Here is a 27,266-nt window from a genome sequence, read left to right as displayed (position 1 = left end):
TCGGGACTGAAATGGGGGGGGGAAATGTCTCTAACTCCAAGGGTGGTGAATGTTTGTGAATCCCCACCTGAGAAGGCAGTAAAGATTCATGATCGTCCTCGCGTAAAACTGAGGTCGGCAGATGTGTGGGATCGAGGAAATGAGGATCGGGCAGAAACATGTGGCTGAGATGGGAGCGCAGCCGCCATCTTGTTGATCGTTCGATGGGCTGAATGGCCACCTCCTGCTGTTTCTCCCTTGGTGATGTTACATTCTTACTCTCCAGTGAGGCAGGGGGAATGCGTATAGAAGTTAGTGTTTGTAAACATTGAACTGATTTGAAAAGAACCTGCACATTTCAGGTCTGGGTGTAAACTGTATGGCGGTCTGGTATGGGGGCCGAACCCGTAAATCGTTGACCCAAGAGTGGAGAAAGGGGGACGAAACGGAGGTGTAATTATGAAATAATGTGGAAAATGCTGCAGGTGGGTCATGCGCATTTGAGGGGCGAAGAGAAGAGTCACCAGTTTAGGAGGGAGACCTTCAGCCCGTCACTTCATCCCGCTCCATTTTCCCATTTTAGCGCATAACTACAACATCTGCGGGTTTGTTTATCATGGTTGTGCATTTTAATCTTTCTTCCGTTCTGTCAAGGCAATGAGATCCAGATCTGTCACGCCTTCTCGTTGTGGGTGGGTATTTTTTTTTCTTGACTCATTTCACTGCCACGAATGCGGTGCATTTAATGTTTCCCGATGTACGACCGTATTTATGGGAGAATTAAGCCTTTCCATTGATCTGTGTGTCTCGAAAATGTGTACACTTCAGTTCAGCCTCCTTCCAGAAGATTCAAATCTGCAAACAAGGTTCTCTAATATTTCCACCAAAATAAAATAGGGAGTAGAATTATTATTATTATTATTATTATTATTATTATTATTATTATTATTATTATTATTATTATTATTATTATTATTATTATTATTAAACAACTCTGTGTTCCTGCAGGGGTGTCAAACTCATTTTAGGTCACGGGCCGGATTGAGCAAAATGCAGCTTCATGCGGTCCGGATCAGTCGGACGCCTGCGAACGTAGCTTTCGTTGCCTCCGTTTTTTCAGCCTGCTCTCATGTGTCTCAATCTCTGCTATAACTACAAAGTGTTTCACTTTACAAATTCCGTTTCTTAAGAAGAAGACTGCCGAGGAAGACTGCCGAATAAACACTAAATACCCTGAAAACCTGGTACCTGAATAAACTCAGCATTAGCCATATCATACGCCATAGGCGCTTCGATTACTGGGGCCAGCTTTAATAGTAATTAGATATTATCTCGTGGGCCAAAGATAATTCCACCGCGGGCCGAATTCGGCCCGCGGGCCTTGAGTTTGACATATATGGTCTATGGTCTATGCTCTTTGCTCCGCCTCCAAAAGTCCCGCCCCGGCTCTGATGACGCGGGGGCTCAAATTGCGTATGCTCATTCTTGGTTTTCTTTCCGTTCTGAGTTGAAGCGCATCGTCGCGGGGAGACGGGGGAAGGATCGCTGTCTGCGAGGCAAATACATCAAGTTCCCACCGGTGAGTAGTTGAGGCCCTTCCGAGCGGGCATGTTTGAGTCCCGTTAATTCAATCAAACTGGCGGGTCGGTCCGGGTTGTAGGACCTTCACAGCCAACCGCCTGAGACGTGCCGCCGCTCAGCACTTGTTGCTTTAGCCCGAGGAACGGGTAGTGTGGTGATGCCGGGACTGCAATCATCAGATGCGCTGTACCTGGGGAAATTCGGCCTGTTGTGTTCTTGCAGCCGGAGGTTAAACGGAGTAATCGCATTTGCGGGACGCTGCTCCATGTGTATGAGTAGTTTTATCTTTCGTCAGTTCAGACATGGCAAATTTCTGACGTCCCCTCTTTCTGTGTGGGCAGTTTTTTTTTTCTTGACTCCATTCCACTGTTAGGGCCCGCCGAAGCGCAGCGAATGTTTCCGGGTACATAACCCTATTATTGCGAGAATTAAGCCTTTCCCTCTTGCCTGTTCCTCAAAAATTTGTACACTTCGGTGAAATCGCCCTCCCGAAGTTCCGGAGCTGAAACTCAGACTGTCTAATGTTTCCACACAATTTAAGTGAGGAATGGTTTATTATTGCCATGTACCAACGTACAGTGAAAATTTTGTCTTACATACCATCCACACAGATCAATATGTTAAAACTTCTTGTTCAACTTCCTTCCAGCCTGTACCTCACCACGTCAATGATATATGTCAACAATCTTTTTTCTAACCTTTGTCTCATTCTCAAGTATTGTACTGCACTTTTACTTTACTATGTTTTCCAGGAACTGTGTTTCTTTGTTCGGTTAATTGATGTTTAATTGAATACAGCACGAGGCAGGGTAAAGGCAGCCATTAAGCCATTTAAATTTTAGTTTCAGCGTTACAAAATGGCTTCTGTGCTGATTTTTGTCACAATGAAACGCAGAGCATATTATGTTGAGTTTGTTATTTCCTTTCTCGATGATTTTCGGTTAACCACTTCCTCCGTTTTCAGGGTAACAGCCCTCGGTAGCTGCAAGAAATGTTGCACACATTTATCGCTCTGTGGTCACCGCTTCTTAGCGTAGAGAAAGTGGCCTCGGGAGCAACTGCAACAGAGAGATAGTGGGAGGAAAGGATGCTGTGAGCATTGACTGTATGGAATGTATTACACACGCGTAGGAATGGACTGAGAACTAACAAATTAGGAGGGGTGGGGCTGGCATTACACAGATCTGTTGAACAGTATTGGGCGCCCCCAACATTTTGCAGTCAGATAATATCTGTGCAGTAAAAGAGAGAGAGAGAGAGAGAGAGAGAGAGAGAGAGAGAGAGAGAGAGAGAGAGAGAGAGAGAGAGAGAGAGAGAGAGAGAGAGGAGAGAGAGAGAGAGAGAGAGAGAGAGAGAGAGAGAGAGAGAGAGAGAGAGAGAGAGAGAGAGAGAGAGAGAGAGGGAGAGAGGGGAGTGAGGAGAGGGGAGAGAGGGAGAGGACAATGTTCTTTTGCAGGAATTTTGAAGTAAGATGGATAGACGATCATTAGGTTCAGTTTGTGAATCGGAAATGCCAGGATCACCACGACAAATCGCCGGTCCCAAAGCGTCACTGAGCAGTCTTTATGTAGGTTATAATACTTGTTTGGTTCCAGTTCCACCTTAATATGTGAATCAGAAGTGGCAGGAAACCCACGGCAAATCGCCGGCAGCGAAGCGTCGCAGGGGAGCTGCAATACTGGAATGGAGTCCCTGAGATTATAGAACAGGCAGTATACAAGCTCTACTCCAGGTTGTTCAGCTGGGTTTGAATCTCTTCAGTTTGCAGCGAAAAAGATGATCGGAGCGTTTGGACTTTGGTTGTGGGGAAATCACCGATTACACCGCCCAGCGGAGCCGAGCTTGACAATCATGATGACGTTTTAGAAAGAGACAACAATGTTGACCCGACTCGATGTCAGCAAATACAGGACGATAACTCAAGTTGGATTTAGCGAATGGAGGCTTGTGACGACTGTGATGTGCATGTTGGTATTGAAATATGTCATTCATGACTTTGATTTGTTTATGAATACACATAGCACGGCTAGCAAGTTGTGATACTAGGGAGTCTTCAGGGGGTCTTGTTGATATTGCAACATGTTATCATGTATTTCAAAGAGATGTTGGTCAGTGATGGAGATAGACTGAGATACAGGAAATGGTTTTCAATTTGGACAAGTGAAAGATGGTGCGTTTTGGACCGTGAAACCGTGGTGCGCCTGGTATGCTGAATGACGGCGCACCAAGCGTTGTGGAACAGAGCGAGCTGGGGTTACCAGGGTAACTTTCGCTGAAAGCGGACGTGCAGGTATAGAGGGTGGAAAAGAAGGCTTTATCCATGCTGGCCTTATTCAGTCAGGCATTGAGTTTTGGTTTGCAGACATCGTATTGCAGTTATATAAATAGCCTGTGAGGCTACACCGAGTATTCCGTACAGTTGTGGTTACCATATTGTAGGAAAACTATTATCAAGCTGGAGAGGGTGAAGAAGAGATTGATGAGGATTCTGCCTGTGCTAGAGGGCCAAGTTATAGGGAAAGGTTGGTCAAGTTGGATCTTTATTCCACGGAGCACATACAAATTTGGGTGACGTTGTAGGTTTATAAAATCAAGCGGGAGAAAGAAATCGATAACCATCCCCTTTGTCTTGTTGACATTGGGAAAGAGGTTATTTGACTGGCTCCAGGTCTTAAGCTGTTTTCTCTGTATGACATTTCATTATTGTTCCTGATGAGCCCCACCACACTGTGTCATCGGCGATTTTAATTTCAGTGTGGTTGTTGGGTGTTTGGCCATGCAGACTGTGTGAGTGGAGTGTACAACAGTGGGCTCAGCACACAGCCAAGTTCTGGATAATGGGAAGGAACAGCGGTTGTGCAACCTGACTGTCTGTGGTCTGTTAGCTAGGAAGCCCAACATCCAGTTGAGCAGTGGTGTAATTAGATGGCTGAGAAGGAATTGGTTCACCAATGTCTGTGGGACTATAGTGTTACATGCCGAACTGAAATTCAGATACAGCATTCTGACACAAGTGTCCCTGTTTTCAGTGTGTGTCAGGTCAAGGGGAATGACAGACGCTATGGCATCTGTCCTGGAGTGATTCGGTACGTACGTTTATTGGTGAGTGCCCAGTGAGTAAGGATTGTAGTTTTTGATATGTGCCGTTATCAGCCGTTCAATGCACGCCACACTGACCAGCGTCAGGTCGGTTTGTTTTGAATGTGTCGAGTTCGTTGGTACGGGGATGATGGTGGCTGATTTGAAGCAGGTGAGAACGGCAGCCTGGAAGAGTGAAGTGTTGGCGATGGCCGTGAAGAGATCAATGCGCTGATGTGCACACTGTATGCGAGCTCAGCCTGGATGTTTTCTGGCCCAGCACCCTTGCAGAGGCCTTATTACGTCTTCTGTTACAGACATTGACTGCGCAGCTCTCGGGGTGGCGGGGGGTAGTTTTCGTGACTGGCTTGTATTGTGCCTCGAAGCAGTGCTTAGAGCGCCAGGGAGGGAAGCGTTACTGGTACAGTCAAGGCTACCTTTTCCCTCACGTAGTCTGTGAAGCCCTTGATGCCCAGCTACATACACCAGGCTTCGTTTCCCAGGGTTGGGGAGTCCGATCGAAGGAATATGAGAGGTAATCTCAATACACAGAGGTAGTGAGTACCTGGAATGAGCTGTTCAGTGTTTGCATCATTGGTTATCACGTTGGGTTCAGTATCCTTACCGTGTTTGGAAATTCCTTCTCACTGTTGTCTGTCTGTGAACAGTTGAAATTAAAGAATCACTCAAGATGCTGGGGACTTGAAATCAATTTAGAAATTGTTCAAAGCCATCCGATACAGGGTGTTAGACCGGAAAAAATTATCTTTCGACAGATTATCTGTTGAGTTTTTGTTTCATTTGTAGCTTGTTAGCACACTGCCCTGGAAAGATTCAAGTCTCTTGGCAAAACGGAGTTGTGTGGAACTGGGAAATTGGATTGAAAACTATCAGATGGAATTTAATACAGATAAGTGTGGGGTGTTACATTTTGGCAGGGCAAACGAGGATATGACTTACTCATTGACTAGTAGAGGGTCTGCAATGTGGGACAAAACAAATTGACATGGGAATTCAGATCCATTAAGGTAGAAGCAGAGTTATTGTCTTAAAGAGATCCCATGTTGGAAACCCCTGCTGGATTTATACAAATGTATTGTCGTATAAATAGTGTGAATGCAGTTAAGCGCTTGCCCATCTGAGGGTGAATTTGGGGCAAAAGGACAGACAGACAGACAGACATACATACTTTATTGATCCCGAGGGAAATTGGGTTTCGTTACAGCCGCACCAACCAAGAATAGTGTAGAAATATAGCAATATAAAACCATAAATAATTATATAAAAACAAGTTAATCATGCCAAGTGGAAATATGTCCAGGACCAGCCTATTGGCTCAGGGTGTTTGACATTCCGAGGGAGGAGCTGTAAAGTTTGATGGCCACAGGCAGGAATGACTTCCTATGACGTTCAGTGTTGCATCTAGGTGGAATGAGTCTCTGGCTGAATGTACTCCTGTGCCTATCCAGTACATTATGCAGTGGATGGGAGTCATTGTCCAAGATGGCATGCAACTTGGTGAGCATCCTCTTTTCAGACACCACTGTCAGAGAGTCCAGTTCCACCCCCACAACTTCACTGGTCTTACGAATGAGTTTGTTGATTCTGTTGTTGTCTGCTACACTCAGCCTGCTGCCCCAGCACACAACAGCAAACATGATAACACTGGCCACCACAGACTCGTAGAACATCCTCAGCATCGTCCGGCAGATGTTAAAGGACCTCAGTCTCCTCAGGAAATAGAGACAGATCTGACCCTTCTTGTAGACAGCCTCAGTGTTCTTTGACCAGTCCAATTTATTTTCAATTCGTATCCCCAGGTATTTGTAATCCTCCACTATGTCCACACTGACCTTTTGGATGGAAACAGGGGTCACCGGTGCCTTAGCCCTCCTCAGGCCCACCACCAGCTCCTTAGTCTTTTTCACATTAAGCTGTAGGTGATTCTGCTCAGCGTCTTCTCACTTGCTGATGCATCCAACTATGGCAGAGTCATCAGAAAACTTCTGAAGATGGCAAGACTCTGTGGAAAAGTTGAAGTCCGTGGTGTAGATTGTGAAGAGAAAGGGAGACAGGACAGTCCGCTGTGGAGCCCCAGTGTTGCCGACCACTCTGTCTGACACACAGTGCTGCAAGCGCACGTACTGTGGTCTGCCAGTCAGGTATTCAGTAATCCATGACACCAGGGAAGCATCCACCTGCATCACTGTCAGCTTCTTACCCAGCATAGCATGGCGGATGGTGTTGAATGCACTGGAGAAGTCAAAAAACATGACCCTCACAGTGCTCGCCGGCTTGTTCAGGTGGGCGTAGACACGGTTCAGCAGGTAGACAATGGCATCCTCAACTCCTAGTCAGGGCTGGTAGGCGAACTGGAGGGGGTCTAAGTGTGGCCAAACCATAGGCCGGAGCTGCTCTAGAACAAGTCTCCCCAGGGTCTTCATGATATGGGAGGTCAATGCCACCGGTCTGTAGTAATTAGAGCCACTGGGGCGCGGCGTCTTCGGCACAGGGACGAGGCAGGAGTTCTTCCACAGCACAGGAACCCTCTGGAGACTCAAGCTCCGGTTGAATACATGGTGAAGTACTCTACATAGATGGGGGGCGCAGGCCTTGAGCAGCCTGCAGCCTTGCTTGGGTGGAGACGTTTCAGCTGTATTCTCACCTGTTCAGCTGTGAAGCCCACCGTGGTGGTTTCAAATGTAGGAGGTGTGTAGTCACGTGAGCAGGGTAGGGGGCTGTGAGGAAGAGTAGGAGTGGACAGTGGAGTATGTGTTGGTTGGGAGCCGACAACAGAAGAATCATGAGGAGGATGAGCAGGGGCCACAGTGTCAAATCTGTTGAAGAACAGGTTAAGTTCGTTGGCCCTGTCCACACTGCCTTCTGCTCCTCTGTTGCTAGTTTGCAACAGTGATGGTCCTCATCCCACTCTAGACCTCTCTCATGTTGTTCTGCTGGAGTTTCCACTCAAGCTTCCTCCTATACTTGTCTTTAGACTCCTTGATCTTGGCTTTCAGGTCCCTCTGTATTGTCCTCAGCTCCTCCCTATTTCCATCTGGAAACACCCTCTTTTTAGCGTTCAGGATGTCCTTAATGTCCTTTATTACCCATGGCTTGTTATTTGAATAACAAAGGACAGTTCTTGCCGGAACATTGCAGTCCACACAGAAGTTGATGTAACCAGTGATGCACTCTGTGAGCCCATCAATGTCCTCTCCATGTGGCTCACAGAGGGCCTGCCAGTCTGTCACGTCAAAACGATCCTGGAGTGCCTCATAAGCCTCCCCCGACCATTTCCTCACTGACCTCGAGGTTGCAGGTTTACTCTTCACCAGATGCACGTAGCAGAGTTTGAGATGCACCAAGTTGTGTTCTGACCTTCCCAGTGGTGGAAGAGTAGAGGAGCTGTACGCATCCTTAAAAAGTGAAATACTTAAGGGAATCTGAGGGGTAACTGCTTCACTCTGAGGGCGGTGCGAATGCTGAAAGAGCTCCCAGCCGTATTAGAGATGAAGGTTCAATTGTAGTATGTAAGAGATGTCTGTGTAGGTACATAGGTGAGGGTGGTCTAGAGGGCTATGGTCTGGGTGCAGGCTGATGGTACCGGACCGAACATAGCACGGAATGGACGGGCTAAGAGTCCTCTGTCTGTGCTCTAAAGGCTCTATGAATCTACATTAAAACTTGAACACATAATCGACATTTGTTGCAGACGGGTTGTATCCAACAACGTGTTTTTATTTTGGACCAGCGTCTGCACTGCTGGAAGTTCTGTAGAGATGGAACCACCGTGAGATTGGCTGAATGCACCTCGACAGGGTAAATACAACCAGTGGAATTTTAGTTTCACCGTTACAAAATGGCTGAATGATCATTTCATCTTTGCCATAATAAAATTCAGAACATGTCAAGTTGAGTATTATTTCCTTTTTCAGTTATCTTTGCAAGCCACTTCCTCCGTCGCCAGGGCAACAGCTCGCTGGAGCTGCAAGGAGAGTTGAACATGTTTATCTCTCTCTGTTTACTGACTGTCAGCGGAGAGACAGGGGCCTCAGCAGCCAGTGTTGATACGAGGATGCTTTGATCATTCACTGTGCGGGACGGATGTCTGTGCTGGAATGAAGGAACAACTAATGATTGTAGGGATTGCATTTATGCGATTCTGTTCAGTGTGTCAAACATCTTGCAATCAGTCAGTGTTTTGTGCATCAAAAGAACAAAGAAATATCCTGTACTCAGTTTCCAGTGCTATATTTTCAATGTTATATTTAAAAAATATTGTTCTTGTTACACGACGGGGAAAGTGGCTGTTAATTGACCTGGGCTTGATGACTGTCGCCAATAAAATAATGAACAAATGTGCTCAATGTAACTGAGGAGACAAGTTGAAATGTATCAGCACCCTCTTCGTGACCCAGTGTCCATGTTTCCCGGCTGATCTCCATCTAGACAAAGGATCATCAGGCCCCAGTTCTGTCATGGGTTGGTGTGGGAGTGTAAGTTTTTGAACTGGGATTAGCTGAGACACTGCCGCATATTACCGGCAACAAAGAGCCCTGGGAGAGCTGGTGCTTGAGATACAATCTTGGGATGGAGGCTCCGGGAATATGGGACTGTCTGTGTTTGGGCTTCGGTCTACGTCGGTTCTTTTACAGATGCGGCTGGATGTTCCTCCTTCCTCAATGAAGCAGACGTCTCCGGGGGCTGGATATTGGTAGCGTGAATCTCTCAGTGTGTGATCTGGAAAAGATGTGCGAGGCTCTCGGTGCGGGCTGTGACCCTCTGAGGTTGGATCCTGGGATACCACACATGTTTTGACCCAGATAAAATGAACCGGAGATCAAGTTGTCCGGTTTTATGAGATGTTGAGCGAGTATTCCTGCTCTGTGCTCAGATGTTTGGTTCTGAATTTCCCTTGAAAGCAAAGCAGAGAATGAGTTCCCATTCCATCCCTCACAGGGAGAGGTTGTGATTAAATACGCTGTTTAGTGTTTGCACCAGTAGAAATAGCCCGGGGTTTCAGAAATCAATTCACATTTGGAAATTCCTCTTCACTGTCACCTGTCTATCTGCCAGTGGGAGTCAAAGGGAAACTCAAGATGCTGAAGATAGAACAGAACATGGAACAGAACATCACAGGAACAGGCCCCTTCGGCCACAATGGTGTGCCAAACCAGCTGAAAAGTATATCAACACCCACCCCAAAAATCTCCTACCTGCACAATGTCCATATCCTCTCAATCTTCCTCACACACATCTATCTAAACGTCTCTTAAAAGCCTCCGATGTATTTGATTCCCCCACCATAACAGACAGCGCATTCCAGGCATCCACACCTCTCTGAGTAAAACAACTTACCCTCACATTTCCATTGCATTTACTCGCTCACACCTTCATTGCATGGCCTCTGATATTAGACATTTCTAACCAGCGAAAAGATGCTCCCTGTCTACTCTGTCAATGTCTTTCATAATCTTATAAACCTCTATAGATCTTCCCTCAGTCCCTACCGCTCCATGGAGAGCACCCCAAGATTTTCCACTAAAAACTGGATGAATCCATTCTGACGAAAGGTTAGGAAACTGAATCGCTATCTTTTTTCCTCTCCCCACAGCAATTCCTTACCTGCTGAGCATTTCTTGTGATTCCAGTTTCTCTTTATTACATTCACCCTGGAACATTTTATATCCTCTGTGAATGGAACAGGGCACCTGCGCTCGTTTTGTGAGAGTTAATAGAAGAGTAAAGAAACCAGATTTTTCCCAGTACATTATCCTTGTACCAAATGTCCTGTTTTTCACGGAAATGTATTCAGTACAGTTGTTGCTAACAAGGTTCACAAAATAAGCTGAGGAATCATAAGCTTTATGCGTGTGGAGCAGTGATGGCCCTGGGCCTGTGTTCAGTGCAGTTCACAGGGATAGTGTTCGGGGGGGGGGGGGGGGTGGGTAGATAGGGCGGGAGTGATTATTTACACTAACTGAATAGCAACAAGTCTGGATGCAGTGAGAATGGACAGGGTGTCTTGATTAGACGGAGAGTCTGGGATCTGAGAGTGCTGCCTCAGAAATAAAGAAGCTTCACTTAAAAACTGAGCTGAGAGAAATTTCTTCAGCCAAAGGTTGGGGGAATGTGAAGTTTGATGTCACAGAGGGTGGTGGAGGCTATCGTTGGGTATATTCACATTTTGGGTTGCTAAATAGGTTGAGTGTTATAGCAGGGAAGCGAGAATAAGGTGTTGAAAATAAAATCTTCCATGAATGATTGAGCAGCAGACTAGAATGACCGAGTCATCCAATTCTACTCCGATGTATTATGACTTGTATCTTATACTATGACTGAACGATGACTTCATTGTATCCCATCACAAACAAGAGAAAATCGGCAGACGCTGGAAATCCAAGCAACACACACAAAATGCTGGAAGAACTCAGCAGGCCAGGCAGCGTCTATGGAAGAGAGCAGCGTCGACATACAGATGCTGCCTGGCCTGATGAGTTCCTCCAGCATTTTGTGTGTGTTCTTTTGCATCCCATGTCAGGCTTTGAAAAGTGTGAGGGACAGTTACAGATTTCTTCACTCGGATCATGATATATGCGTTCAATATTTAAATTTCAGTTTAATGCTTTGTTCTCATTTGTATTAGTAACATACTCTATTCTCTCTGGTTAAAGTTAGACCTGCGGTGAGAGGTTTATTGGAAGAAAAGCCAACGACTGGAAGTAAACCACAACTGAAGATGAGGGAACAGCAACAATTGAACCAGTCCGAGGACTGAGAGCATCAACTGGAGAGAAACCTTCATTGATTCCATTGATTCAGTCAGGAGGAAGTTTGGTGAGTCTCATTTACTCAAACACTGGTCTTTTAGACATTACAGTTCTGTACCAAGGAAGGTAGGAAATAGTTGGAGCGGAACTGTATAAATGTGGAAGTGCCAGTTATGCCAGTTGCAATCACTCCAGATCTGCTAATTGCTGTCAGCATCAGCTCTGTGAGGCCACGCACATTCCTCATATTGTTTGCTCAATTCAAACATCACTTCTGATGTTTCCTTGCTTGTCTGTGTTATGTCATAATAATTTCAAAACGCGGTGAGAATTTCCTCCCTTTATAAGACGCCGCAACTGCTTCCTGCTGTAGTGATTGCAGAAATGTTGAATTAACATGAACCACAGCAACATGTCATTGACTCCTCTGTCTATTGCAAGCTGCAATGATATACTTGCCCTGGAGTATATCGTCGTGCAAGCCTCTGCTAAGAGCAAACCCTCTTGAAGCCAAATGTCCCACCACCACATTTCATTCAGACCTAACTAGCAAATGCCAACCAATAATGTACATTTACGTAGCCTGGCGTCATCAAGTATCTTTCTACCAATAAATTGTCAGACCTGTGAATCTGTGATCAAGCAGAAACAGGTTTCGTAATGTTCCTGTTTGACCCTGTACCAAAGGCATGGGTTATATCTGTACTTGAGATGAACGGATGTTTTTGCAGCCAGGACTGCTGGAGCTGCCGGAGTCGGTTTAAACTCAGTCATTTCGGGATGGGAAGCAGCGTGTTGGATCAGATGATGAAGGAGATGATATTCAGTTAGATACAATGCTCAGAGGGACGGTGGGAGGTTTGGCTGTGGACAGGGCATCATGTAGTGAAAAGCAGCAACAGATCCACCCCCAACCCCGTCACTCCCTCTCTCACCCTCCTGTTTTTCTTGCTGGTGTTAATCGCGGGAGTCAGCAACTCTTTGTACCCACGGGCCAGTGAAATTAAAGCCTTTGATTCCATTCAAAGCCTAGTTTCTTTATAAAGAGTGGGGTTGAATTGTTTTCGAAATGAACATCGGGGAATGCGTAAAAAAAATTTAAATCAGATCAGTAGCAATTTCGGAGGGCTGAGTGGTCCACTTATGCATTCGGTGTGTTGTTTAGAAAAGTTCTAACAGTTTAATTAGTATAAGCCAATATAACAGCCGGATATTAATGTTATTGTGGAACTGAAAAGAAAATCTACATTGATAACTACATACATGGAGATTTGTGTGTTAATGCTGTACCCCAGCGGGTTGCGGATCGACCATGACTCACTCGGTGAAATGGCCAGCACGGTACGGGACCGAGGGACGCGCTTACTGACTCTACAGTCTCCCCATCTACCGCGCGAACGAGCTCACCGCCCCGCCCACTGCCCACGCGCATCCTCTCGCGGAGCTTCGTCACCCTCGCGCTCCCGGGCTGACGTTGAGACGATTTGAGCATGCTGTGCGTGCCCGGTATCTGTCGCGGTGACGTGAATTTCACTTATCCCTGATTGGTGACAGCAAATAACCATCTAGCATATCAACCAATGGGGATGTGGGCTTCGTCATTTACGAGTTCCCTCCGTAGATCCCGCCACGTGTTTCCTAACCCGACTCCCGGAAAAGATCCAACAAGCCCGTTTCTTTAATGTCACTCTTCCTCAACAAGGAGTTGGCGGAGCTGTAAGGTTGACGGATTGAAGTGGGAAAACTGGGGTTTATCTCCTCTGAAGTAACCAGGACGAATAAGGCTTCAAGTCAAGTCAAGTCACTTTTATTGTTATTTCGACCATAACTGCTGGTACAGTACATAGTAAAAATGAGACAACGTTTTTCAGGACCATGGTGTTACATGACACAGTACAAAAACTAAACTGAAATACGTAAAAACAACGCAGTGAAAGCTGCACTAGACTACAGACCTACACAGGGCTGTGTAAAGTGCACAAAAACAGTACAGGCATCACAATAAATAATAAACAGGCTAAATAGGGCAAGGTGTCAGTCCAGGCCCTGGGTATTGAGGAGTCTGATAGCTTGGGAGAAGAAACTGTTGCATAGTCTGGTCGTGAGAGCCCGAATGCTTCGGAACCTTTTCCCAGACGGCAGGAGGGAGATGAGATTGTATGACGGGTGCATGGGGTCCTTCATAATGCTGTTTCCTTTGCGGATACAGCGTGTAGTGGAAATGTCCGTGATGGCAGGAAGAGAGACCCCGATGATCTTCTCAGCTGACCTCACTATCCGCTGCATGATCTTGCGATCCCAGATGGTGCAATTATCCGAACCTGGCAGTGATGCAGCTGCTCAGGATGCTCTCAATACAACCCCTGTAGAATGTGATGAGGATTGGGGGTGGGAGATGGACTTTCCTCTGCCTTCGCAGAAAGTAGCGACGCTGCTGGGCATTCTTTGCTATGAAGCTGGTGTTGAGGGACCAGGTGAGATTCTCCGTCAGGTGAACACCAAAAAAGTTGGTGCTCATAACGATCTCTACCGAGGAGTCGTCGATGTTCAGTGGGGAGTGGTCGCTCCGTGCCCTCCTGAAGTCAACAACCATCTCTTTTGTTTTGTTCATATTCAGAGACAGGTTGTTGGCTCTGCACCAGTCCGTTAGCCGCTGCACCTCCTCTCTGTATGCTGACTCGTCGTTCTTGCTGATGAAACCCACCACGATCGTGTTATCGGCGAACTTGATGATGTTGTTCGAGCTATCTGTTGCAGCACAGTCGTGAGTCAGCAGAGTGAACAGCAGTGGACTGAGCACGCAGCCCTGGGGAGCCCCTGTGCTCAGTGTGATGGTTTTGGAGATGCCATTCCCGATCCGGACTGACAGAGGCCTCCCAGTCAGGAAGTCTAGGATCCAGTTGCAGAGGGAGGTGTACAGGCCCAGTAGGCTCAGCTTTCCAATCAGTTTCTGAGGGATGATTGTGTTGAGTGCTGAACTTAAGTCTATGAACAGCATTCGAACGTATGTGTCTTTTTTGTCCAGGTGGGTTAGGGCCAGGTGGATGGTGGTGGCAACAGCAGGCCCAGTGAGGGGGCAGCAGGGTCTTGATATGCCTCATGACGAGCCTCTGGAAACACTTCATGATGATGGATATGAGTGCAACGGGACGGTAGTCATTTATGCAGGAAACTGAAGACTTCTTCGGCACGGGGACGATGTTGGCGGCCTTGAAGCACGTTGGAACGGTGGCCCTGCTCAGGGAGATGTTGAAGATGTCAGTGAGAACATCTGCTAGCTGGTCTACACATCCTCTGAGCACTCTACCAGGGATGTCGTCTGGTCCAGCAGCCTTCCGTGGGTTGACCCTGCAAAGGGATCTTCTCACATCGGACACAGCATCTGGTCGTTTGTAGGAGGGGTGGACTTCCTCGCCGCCTCGTCATTTTCCTCCTCAAACTGGGCGTATTCAGCGCATCTGGGAGGGAGGCATCACTTGCACAGTCAGGTGATGTTGTCCTGTAAATGGTGATGTCCTGGATGCCCTTCCACATGCGCCGCATGCCGCCGCTGTCATGGAAGTGGCTTTGGATTCGCTGGGCGTGTGCACGCTTTGCCACTCTGATGGCTCGCGTCAGTTTGTCCCTTGCTGTTGTTAGGGCTGCATTGTCGCCTGATCTGAAGGCGGAGTCGCGGGACCTCAGCAGCGCACTCACCTCCGCGGTCATCCATGGCTTTTGGTTGGCACGTATAGTGATGGTCTTGGACAGAGTAACATCATCAATGCACTTGCTGATGTAGCTGGTCACTGATGCCGTGTACTCCTCTAAGTTGGTAGAGTCGCCATCGGTTGCAGCTCCCTGAACATGTGCCAGTCAGTGTGCTCAAAGCAGTCTTGAAGAGCAGAGATGGCTCCTGCTGGCCAGGTTTTCACCTGCTTCTGAACTGGTCTGAAGCGCCTGACGAGCGGTCTGTATGCTGGGATTAGCATAACAGAGATGTGGTCTGAGTATCCGAGGAGGGGGTGGGTCTCTGCCCGGTACGCGTCGGGGATGTTTGTGTAAACCCGGTCCAACACGTTCTCCCCGCTTGTTGCAAAGTCCACATACTGATGGAATTTGGGATGCACTGACTTAAGGTTCGCGTGGTTGAAATCACGGGCGACAATAAACAGACCATCAGGGTGTGCATTCTGCAGATCGCTAATAGCCTCGACCATTTCATAAGCGCCTCCTTAGCATTAGCGCTGGGGGGAATGTAGACACCGAATATAAGGACCCGGTGGCGGGCTTTTGTTTGAGGTGTCTGGGTTTAAACAACGGAGTGAACAGACCCACCTTGGACCTGCAGGCTGTCCCAGTGGGTGTTGTGGGGAGAGACCCTTGGAGCATGATTGCTCCCTGTCTGTATTAGGGACAAAATGCAACATTTACAAGTCTGATATTGACTGAATGAAAACATCTATATTTATCATGTATTTTGTTTATGATACAATCATTGTCCAATTTATGTTCAAGTTTAGTAACCCCGGCACATGCCTGATGTCACGTGTGGGATCCCCACACCGGGATCTGACGTCACTCTGCGCCCCCACATGCCTGATATCACGTGTGGGTTCCCCCTCACCAGGATCTGAAGTCACGTGTGCAGTTCCTTACGTCACACTGTCGTTGAGACGGTCGAACATTACCGGCTAAGGTGACAATTACCTGACCCACCAACCCCACCCCACAGTCAACAGAGAAGTTACACTCTTCACATAGGTGTGAAGCCATGTTTATCACTGGTTACACCCAATAGCGGAGGCAGAGCAGCTGAGAGGGCGTCACCACCGCTGCTTTCATCTCCCGCTCTCGCATCGAACTCCCCGTCAATGCGGAACAAACCTTAAGTAAATGTCCTGGTTTTTGATTTATTTCCACTTCCCTCCGAGGGAAGTTGGGGCGTTTGTGAAGCGACTCCTGCAACCGGAGTCTGTTGTACTGCTGAGAGGTAGGAGGAGACCACTCGGTTCATCGGCTTGATGCCGGCCCAATGGGGAGGGATCTCGGCAGAAGGGCGAGTGTGAGGGATTTTACTGTGAGGATAAAGATGGTGTGACAGGGGGTGGACAGAGTCTGAGAGGATGTTTATTTCAGTGGTGGATCCAGGAGCAGGATAGGGGAAGGAGCCCATTAACAGTGGGGAAGGGACAGGAGGGGCTCATCTGTGGAAATGTCTGAGCCCACAGTGGTGTCGAGCAGAGGGATTCATCACTTTGCGGGTCAATCACTGGCAGACTGTTGAGCTGCAAGTGGGGCCAATGGTCTGGGTAAAGTGGTATAGAGTGGTGTTGGGGGGCAAGGATGGAACAATGTTGGGTCTGATTGAATGACAGGATAGACTGGACGGGCTGAATGGCCTACTCCTGTTCATGCTGTCTGTGTATTTAAAGAAAAGAATAACCACATCCTTCTTGGGCCTGCAGGATGTCCCAGTGAGTGTTGTAGGGACCGGTGCTTGGAGCCCAGTTGTTCCCAAACTGTGTCAACAACTTGGCTGAGGGACCAAATCAACATTTCCAAGTCAGCAAAAACAGTATTTATGACTATTGACACTATATATATATTTGTATGATGGTTATGACATAAAACCTGTATTTCTATATTGATAATGATACAGAATTGTATAATTTATGTTCCGTGTGTTATCTGAATGTATTTGCCTGTGATCCTGCCACAAATCAGTGGTTCTCTGTACCTGTACCTTCCCATACATGCGCACTTGACATAAATTCCACAGTTCGTGAGAAAACTCAGTGAGATTTGATTCGTGATGATTATCTTGGCACCTTTGTAGCTCAATTATAAAGAGATAGTACACATAAATGCAACACCCTTAACTGTGTCGATGAGCAGAGGGATCAAGGAGTCCCAAGTTCATCGCTCCCTCAAAGTGGTTACACAGATTGACAGGGTGGTTAAGAAGGCAAATGACATGCTTGCCTTTATTAGTCAAGATATAGCATTTACAATTCAGGAAATTATGTTGCAGATTCATGAACCGTGAGTTTGGCCACATCTGAAGTATTTCATACAGTTGTGGTTGTCTCATTCGAGGAAGGATGTCAATGGCCCTGGACAGGGCGCGAAGAGGTTCACCAGGATATTGCCTGGATTAGAAGGCATGAGCTGTAACGTGAGGCTGGACAAACTTCGGTTGTTTTATCTAGAGCTGCACAGACTGGGGTGAGACGATGGAGGCTCATAAGGTTATGAGATGCATAAATACAGTAGTTAGAGAATAACTCTTTACCCAGGGAAGAAATGTCTAAATCAATATGCATGCATTTAAAGTGAGAGGGGTAGTTTGAAAGGATATGTGAGGGGCAAGTGTTTTTTTTTCACACAGAGTGGTGGGTTGCTCGAATGTGCTGCCGTGTGTGATGGTAGCGGCAGATATATTGGGGACTTTTAAAAGATGTTTAGATAGACACATGAATGTGAGGGGAAATTGTGTAGGCAGAAGGGATTAGTTCAGTTGGCGATTTGATTAATTAAATAGTTTGAGCACAACATTGTTGTCCGAAGGGCTGTTCCTGTTGCACCGTTCTATGTTCTGTGTCCCTTGTCGAAAGGTTTCGGGGTTACGCAGGCAAAATAAAAGAGTGGAAACAACAGGTCAGCTGGAGCCCAATGTGGAAAATGTGAGATCACCCACTTCTGTAGGACAAACCGAAATCCTGAGTGTGATTAAATGGAGATGGACTGAGGCGCATTTGGTAGGGAGGAAGGTCCTGCTATTCTATCTCTGTCATTCTAGAATCTTTGTACAGTAATCTGTATTTTTAATTCAGTATCTGTGTATTGTTGGAGGACCATCAGTGATTATCCTTGATCCCTTCTCTCACCTCGTTCAATCTCCTTATCCCCACCACCTCATTCAACCTCTGTCCAGTCTGTATCCTATCACCTCAATGATACATATCAACCATCTTGTTCAACCTCTGTCCCGCCTGTATCCCACCACCTCAATCATATATATCAACCATCTTGTTCAACCTCTGTCCAGCCTGTTTCCCACCAGCTCAATGATATATATCAACCATCTTGTTCAACCTGTCCAGCCTGTATCCCACCAACTCAATGATATATATCAACCATCTTTTTCAACCTCTGTACGGCCTGTACCCCACCACCTCAATGATATATAATCATCCATCTTTTTCAACCTCTGTTCAGCCTGTACCCCACCACCTCAATGATATACATCAACCATCTTGTTCAACCTCTGTCCAGCCTGTATCCCACCAACTCAATGGTATATATCAAATGTCTTGTTCAATATCTGTCCAGCCTGTATCACAACAATGATTATACCAACAATCGCTCTTCTGTCGCTGTCTTCATTGTGAAGTATTTTGCCTTACTGAGTCATTTCTGAAATCGGTGTTTGTTACCTGGATTACCAGAGGATTTATTCAATACAGCACGTGGTAGGGTAATGACAGCCATTCCGATTTTAGTTTCAATGTTACCAAATGTCCACTGTGTTAATCTTTGTTAGGAGACTTGGAAGTAGATGTAACAGACTGATAGTGGGATGGGGAGGATGTTGTGAGCATTGACTGTATCGACTGCATTATCCCTCTGTTGAAATGAAGGCAAAACTAATGAATGTGGGCATTAAAGTTGTGCAGCTTCGTTCAGTCCATCACAAACATCTTGTAATCAGTCAATAGTTGCGCAACATTTCAAGTAAAAAGAGAAAACGCTGAGAGCATTCAGCAGATCGGGCAGCATCTTGGACAGTCCAGTTCTGACACTGGGTCTTCCACAGTTTCTCTTTCCTCAGATCCAATCTGATGTACCGTTTCCAGCACTTTACTTTCAATTTTATATTAAAAGCATTTTATTCCTGTTAGCCGGTAGGACATGTGATGATTGTGTTGTGTAATATCCCATTTTCTTAACTCCAGATGTGCCACCAGTTTTGATCCCATTGTGAGAACATTTATATCTCACAGGAGGCTGTACGAACCCATGTCCTTCTCTTATGCAGAGGTCACTGACACCCTCTCTCCATTCCCAATCTGTACTCGCAGCCCATGACGGTGATGGCTGTCTAGGGTAGAACCATAGAACAGTACGGCACAGTACAGGCTCTTCAGCCCTCTATGTTGTGCCGAACTATATAATCATTAAAAAAAAGTACTAAACCCAAACTACCCCATAACTCTCCATTTTTCTTTCATCCATGTGCCTGTCCAAGAGGATCTTAATTACCCCGAATGTTTTAGCCTCCACCACCATCCCTGGCAAGTCATTCCGGGCACTCACAAACCTCTGTGTAAAGAACTTACGCCTGATGTCCCCCCTAAACTTCCCTCCCTTAATTTTGTACCTATGCCCTCTGATATTTGCTATTGGTACCCTGGGAAACAAGTACTGACTATCCACCCTATCTATGCCTCTCATAATCTTGTAGACCTCTATCAAGTCCCCTCTCATTCTTCTACGCTCCAAAGAGAAAAGTCCCAGCTCTGCTAACGTTGCTTCATATGACATGTTCTCCAATCCAGGCAACATCCTGGTAAATCTCCTCTGCACCCTCTTCAGAGATTCCACATCCTTCCTATAATGAGGTGACCAGAACTGAACACAATACTCTAATTGCGGCCTCACCAGAGATTTGTAGACTGAGACTTTGTAGGTTCTGGGACTCTGTAACAAACACAATGTTAACAGCAAGATTAGACAGTAATTAATTAATATGAAGAGAAAATTGTTGCTTCCTGACGTATCCTGTCAGATCCAATGGATCAGATCCTCCCTAGTTTACCACTTAATTTGCCCCATGTCCGTCCTCCTCGTCCAATAACTGCGTCCGATAACGCTCAATATCCCACCCTCCCTCTACTGTGCCAATCGCCCCAAATCTTTCCCAGCATTCAGCCCACATCCGCACACACAGACAGCACTTCTTCACGCAGGTCCACTCTCCCAGCAAGGGGACCCGCATCTAACTGATCCCACAATCCCGGCTCAGGCGCAAAACCGGGACTGAAAGACTGGAGAGCCCGGAGCCTCTGGCTGTTGGGAAGAACTCGAAACCGGACATTTCCCACTGCAAATCACCCTCTATTTACTCAAAGCTGAGATCAGCCCCTTCCTCACCGCCGCTCGTACAGGAGTCCCGCCGGCGTCAGCTGGAGTCGGCACTGCGCCTGCGCTCTGCAGGAGGTTCACTGCGGCACCATCCATGGCCGGAGGACACTAGGTCAGAGCGTTTGGCTGTCCGGTTCTTTCACTGTGACACCCCGAACTCCACGTCAACTCCATCCAAACCACCCAGGGCGAACTTTAATGACCAACAAACCATAATTGCTCTTAGTGATCAGCGATCTGAATGATTCAGTCGCTTTTAGAGGAAGGGATACCTAAGGTCGACATTGTGGAAGTGTTTAATTTCCCAGGAGACAAGACTGTGTACGGGAGGTGTTCTGTCACCTGATGCAATCTGTGTTTTCACTGCTGGCAATTCCAGTGAACATCAATAAAACTGTTGTTTATGAATCTTCTAAACAACAAGACTCTGCACTGACTGCAGCCACTCCATCCCAAAGCAGATCACCCTGGAGAGTCCTCCCCTCTGATGACGCATTGATCACATTGCGCATGCTCGCATTCCCGGATGGGCGGTGTTTTCCTTTCCATTCTTTGTTGAATAGGTTTCAGGGTCGGGAAAAGTCCCCCGGGCGGGGAGCCGGGGGATGGATCACTGACTGCGGGGTGAAGCCATATCATTCCCATCGGTGAGTATTGAGACCAGTCCCGAGTGAGGAGGTCTGATGCTGGGCAGTGAGACCCGTTATCTCAATCGAACTGGCGGCCTTCGACCCGCTTCCCGGACGGAACCTGCCGGGGTCAGTCCGAGTTGTGGGACCTTCATACCAAACCGCCTGGGATGAGCTAACGCTCAGCCCCTGTTATTCTGCTCCTCGGGAGGGGTGAGGATGAGGCGATGGTGCTGGGAACACACCCATCTTTCGAAAGTTTGGACAAGGCAGTGAGATCTACATCTATCACGTCCTTTCGTTGCAGGTGGGGAATATGTTTCTCCTGACTCCGTTCCACTCTTCCAACCTGCCGAAATGCAGCCTGTGTTTCTGGGTATATTACCCATTTGTGTGAGAATTTAGTCTCTTCTATTTTTCTGAGTTACTCAAAAATGTGTGCACTTCAATTAAACCTCCCTCCTGAATTTCCAGTCTATCTGATATTTCCACACAATTAAAATAAGGATCCGGTTTATTGCCACGGGAGACCCTCCACCAGTCACAGGATCCTGTGTCCCCCTCTAATTTTACCGCAGATCTGCAGTATCTGCAGGTTTCATTTCAGCCCCGCCACCCCCTGCACTGATGGTGCAACAATCACTTTGCGCATGCTCACTGTTCCTGGATGGGCGGCAGTTTCCTTTCCATTCTGTGTTGGGATTGTCTGCGGGGTCGGGATTGGGGGAGGACCCTCGCCCCTGGGGCAGTGAATTGGGGGAACATCACCAGCACAGGTTGAACTAAATGCAGCGTGAGGCAGGGTAAAAGGAGCCAATACAACTTCAATTTCATTATTATAGAATGTTGCCGCGTTACTCTTGCTCATAATGAAACTCACGGTACATGGTGTACAGCTTTGTTGTTTGCTTTTTTGGTTATCTTTGGTGAGCCACTGTTCAGTAACAGCCCAAGAAGGAGTGCTGCATGTTTTGTTTTTTTTAATTGTCTGATCACTGGCCCTCAGTGAAAGAGACAAGTGACGTCGTGAAAAGAGAATGAGTTGAGGAACTGGAGCTGCAGCTCGATGTCATTTGCCTCATACGGGACGCTGAGGAAGTTCAAAGTAAAAATTATCAGAGTACCTTTAAAACCACCATCCCCTTAAAACTATTCAGCAAACTCCAAGACCTGACCTCAATACATCCTTGTGCAATTGGATCCTGGATTTCCTCACTTGTCGACCCCACTCAGTTCAGATTGTCAAAAACATCTCCTCCACAATCTCCATCAGCACAGGAACACCACAGGGATGTGTACTTAGCCCCCTGTTCTACTCGCTTTACACCTGTGACTGTGTGGCTAAGTACAGCTCCAACACCATATATAAGTTTGCTGATGACGCCTCTGTTGTGCGCTCTATCAAAAGGGGTGGTGAATAATCATACAGGAGGGAGACTGAAAACCTGGCTGAGTGGAGTAATAACAACAACCTCAATATCAATAAGACCAAGAAACTGATTGTAGAATTCAGGAGAGGGAAGCCCGAGGTCCTTGAGCCAGTAATCATTGGAGAATCAGAGTTGGAGGGGGTCAGTAACTTTAAATTCTTGGGTCTCACTCTCCGCGGTCCTGTCCCAGACCCATCATATAAATATAATTGCGAAGACAGTACGACAGTGCCTCTACTTCCTCAGGAGTATGTAGAGATTCGGAATGTCATCAAAAACGTTGGCAAAGCTCTGCAGATGTGTGGTGTAAAGTCTGCTGATTGGCTGCATTACGGACTGGTCGGGGAACACCAATGCTTTTGAGCAGAAAATACTTCAAAAGGTACTGGATTTGGTCCAGTATGTCACGGGTAAAGGTCTCCCAAATATTGAGTTTATCTACATGAAATGTTGCCGTAGAAAAGCAGCATCCATCATCAAAGATCCTCACCGTCCAGGCAATGCACTTTTCTCACCGCTGCCATCAGCTAGAAGGTACAGGAGCCTCAGGACACGCAACACCAGGTTCCAGAACAGTTACTATCCTACAAACATTTGTATGTGAATGTACAAGGCTTGACCAGTAAGTTCGCAGATGGCACAAAATTAGTGGATGGTGTTCACGGTGAAGATTATCGTAGCTTATAGGGGATCTAAATGGGCAGAGGAGTGGTAAATCGATTGAAAAATCAACTCGAGAAGCAATGGTTTCGTGTAGAGGCTGGTGATTATGTGGGGGGACCAGCCAGAGGAAGTGGATGAGGCAGCACAATTGTATAATTCCAGAAGCAGTTGGGATGTGTAGATGGAGTGAAGAGGCCAGGAGGGAAATGGGCCCATCACAGGAAATTACAACTGAATCTGCCTTCACTGGAGTATGTGGAATTATATTACAGACTCTAAACTCGTTTGTTTTTAAATTTTCAGGTCTCTTACAAATCAACCTCATCCAATCTCCCCAAGTCTTTACAATTCTACCATTTAATATTTCCCCAATCTATTTTCTAGATTTAAATCATCTTAACCAGCTTACTTTATTATCGTATCTGTTCTGAGCAGAGCAAATGTAAGCTGTCTGGATGTGTCAAGTTTCTCATCGTCAAAATTGTTTTCTGTCTCCTTTCTGCCCTGTCTTGAGAGCCTTTATCTTTGTGATAGTTGTGGGAGGAACCAGCCTTTTTCAAAGTACCTACCTCTATTCTCTCTGTGCCTGTGCTTCTATTTATGCAGCCCAGGATCCTTTATCCTTTTTAAACCACTTTGCAATTGGAGAGCTGTCCAGAGAGTAGTAGTTAACAATCACCTATACAACATAACCCTGTTATATTCTTGTTTCCACCCCCACCAGATCACTATTTTAAGGAATGTCCAAAAGAGTTTATTGTTTATAGAGTCTATTTTAAGGAGATTGACTGTTGATATTAACAGGGAATGTTTTGTCCCTAAGCCAACGGATGCTCTGATACAGGGGATGGCGATACTGTTATTTGCAAAGTACTGTAATCGTACTCTGTCTGACTCACATTCTGCTTGTTTGTAATTCAGGGTATCACCGGCAGGTGGAGCATTTCTTCACCGGGACCAAAGTGTGAACAAGACGACGACAATCAACAATACTGTCACAATCAGAATGGACAGAGGTATGAATTCAGAGATTGTGTGATAAACGAGCATTTCTGGTTTTGGAAGGGCAGCTATCAACTCCCTCCTGGTTTTCTGGGCTGCTGCGGAAAGGAGATGAGCGGAGTTTCCGAAATCTGTTTTCTGTAGCCGAGCCGAGAACATTGCCGGAGTTGTGAATGGCTGAGGATCAGATGACATCTCATTCTGGATAAATATGCGGTTTGCTTCAGTGTTTTAATACCCGAATCCATGGCTGGGCTGTGTACAAATGGTGAATGTGAGTTCTCAATATTTCCCTAATAAGGTGATCTGATACCTGGATTTAAAATTCCCAGGATCTCTGATGGAAAACCCGGATTGGCCAATGACCAAATGTCTCAGTCCCCAGCAGACATTGTGATGGTGCTCAACTCTGATTCCGGGGGTAATAAAACAGAGATTACAGCTGGGACACAGGTCCTTCGGTCCAGCTAATTAATGCTGATCCAAATGTCTTTTGTGCTTGCTCAATTTTCCCACAGCTTTTCCCAAATTTCCCTTATAGACTTCTTCTATCCTTTTCCCTGCCCACATCCTCTCTCTTTAAATTTATTTGTGTTTACTGCCTCCTCTGGCTGCATGTAATTTATACCCATCACCCGCCACGTGAACGAATGCCCCTTCGGTCCATTTTAAATTTCTTCCCTCAAGTCTTAGACTCCTCTACCCCGGGAAAAAGACTATGACCATCTACCTTATCTACGCCCCTGATTATTTTTATGTACGTGTGTAAGATGTTCAAGCTCCAATTATCCAGGGCAAACAGTCCCAGACGAACCACATAACAGAAAACCCAACATCCTAGTCCAGTGGCATACTGGTCATTCTCCACTAAATTCATTCCAGCTTAATCAAGTCCGTTCTATAGAACCAGAGCTCCAGAGCAGATAGTGGAGCGGGGTTGAAAATAAATAATGTTAAAAGTTTCTGCAAAGTCAGTAAGTGTCTTTGATGGTGGTAATGATCTTATGAGGTGTGTCTATTTCAATGCAAGGAGTATTGTGGCGAACGCCGACGAGCTGAGGGCCTGGATTGACACGTGGAATTACATTATAGCCATTAGTGAAACTTGGCTACAGGAGGGGCAAGACTGGCAGCTTAATGTTCCAGAGTTCCAATATTTCAAACGTGGTAGGGGCAGAGGAATGAAGGGTGGCGAGGTAGCATTGCTAGACAGGGAAAATGTTACACCAGTGTTCAGGCAGGACAGATTAGAGGGCTTGTCTACCGAAGCCATATGGGTGGAGGTGAGAAACAGGAAAGGAATGACCACATTAATGGGGTTGTATTATAGACCACCCAACATTCAGCGAGAATAGGAGGAGCAAATCTGCGGAGAGATAACAGACAACTGCAGGGAGACAAAAAGTTGTGATTGTAGGGGATTTTAATTTTCCACACATTGATTGGAACTCCCATGCTGTTAAAGGTCTAGATGGGTTAGAGTTTGTAAAATGTGTTCGGGAAAGTTTTCTAAATCAATATATAGATGTACCAACCAGAGAGGACGCAATATTTGATCTCCCATTAGGAATTGAGTTTGGGCAGGTGACGGAAGTGTGTGTAGGGGAACACTTTGGTTCCAGTGATCATAATACCATTAGTTTCAACTTGATGATGAATAAAGATCGATCAGGTCCTCGGGTTGAGGTTCTAAACTGGAAAAAGGCCAAATTTGAAGAAATGAGAAAGGATCTAATACGCGTGGATTGGGACAAGTTGCTCCCTGCAAGGATGTGACTGCTAAGTGGGAGGGCTTTGAGCGTGCAGAGTTTGTATGTTCCTGTCAGGATTAATGGCAAAGTGAATACGAATAAGGAACCTTGGTTCTCGAGGGGTATTGGAACTGTGAAAAAGAAGAAGAGAGAGATGTATGACAGGTATAGGCAACAAGGAGAAAATAAGGTGCTTGAGGAGTATAAAAATTGCACAAAAATACTTAAGAAAGATATCAGCAGGGCTAAAAGAAGACAAGATGTTGCGTTGGCAGTCAAGGTGAAGGATAATCCAAAGAGCTTCTACAGGTATATAAAGAACATAAGCATAGTAAGGAATAAAACAGGTCCTCTTATAGATCGGAGTGGTCGGCTATGCATGGAACCAAAAGAAATAGGGGAGATCTTAAACATGGTTTTTGCATCTCTATTTACTAAGGAAACTGGCATTGAGTGAACGGAAATAAGGCAAACATGTAGTTAGGTCATGGAACCTATACAGATTGAAGAGGAGGAGGTGCTTGCTATCTTGAGGGAAATCAGAGAAGATAAATCCCCACGACCTGATAGGGTGTTCCATCGGATCTTGAACGAGACTAGTGTTGATATTGCAGGGGCCCTGGCAGATAAATTTAAAATGTCGGTAACTACGGGTGAGGTGCTGGAGGATTGAAGGATAGCTCACGTTGTTCCATTGTTTAAAAAAGGATCTAAAAGAAATCCGAGAAATTACAGGTCGGTACGTTTGACGTCATATCTTTATTTAATTTCCCAGTATCACCGGACACCGTTGCATTAAGATCCCGTGATCATCATTGAACTGCTGTGAATTAAGTGATTGGCATTACTGTGTCTATCCTGTTATTTTACTGGGAGTGAATGTCTTCAGTCACCGGCTTATCGGTATGGTCACCAAGCAGGATGTACGGTTCACAGTAACCAGCACAGTCCCACTCCAAATCTGGTCAGCCAGAGTCACGGCTCCATTGCAGTCTGAATCAGTTTTGCTCAGATCTAAATCATACTCTTATAAACTGCAATTCATCACTTATTTCAGGTAAGACATTGAAACGAGTAGGGAAAGTACTGAAGAGGTGTTTACAAGGCGGATCATCGGGGAAAGCTGATCGGGACACAGGAAGCAAGGTACCGAAGCAGGGTCAGATTGAGAGCGGTGTCCCAGAATGCAGTACGGCCGCAGCGGAAGTGGAGCAAATGCAGCCCAGAGACACCAATCAGGACCCTGGAACCAGCACA

At 46.3% G+C, this 27,266-nt stretch overlaps 1 long non-coding RNA gene across 2 annotated transcripts; it reads left to right on the top strand.

Moving 5' to 3' along the window:
* The first annotated feature begins 1,485 nt into the window (after window positions 1–1,485).
* LOC140721793 (uncharacterized) lies at window positions 1,486–27,180 on the top strand. Of its 2 annotated transcripts, none has more exons than XR_012097465.1 (4): window positions 1,486–1,558; window positions 11,313–11,475; window positions 24,178–24,272; window positions 27,067–27,180. It is a non-coding gene; the product is annotated as an uncharacterized lncRNA (long non-coding RNA). The 2 variants fall into 2 exon arrangements; XR_012097464.1 differs by having other exon boundaries at window positions 24,178–24,532; window positions 27,067–27,169.
* The last annotated feature ends 86 nt before the right edge of the window (window positions 27,181–27,266 follow it).

Source organism: Hemitrygon akajei, unplaced genomic scaffold (genome assembly GCF_048418815.1).
Source record: "Hemitrygon akajei unplaced genomic scaffold, sHemAka1.3 Scf000061, whole genome shotgun sequence".
Taxonomy (NCBI): Eukaryota; Metazoa; Chordata; class Chondrichthyes; order Myliobatiformes; family Dasyatidae; genus Hemitrygon; species Hemitrygon akajei.
Note: the sequence above shows the minus strand (reverse complement) of the source record. Positions and strands in the feature narration are given on the sequence as shown.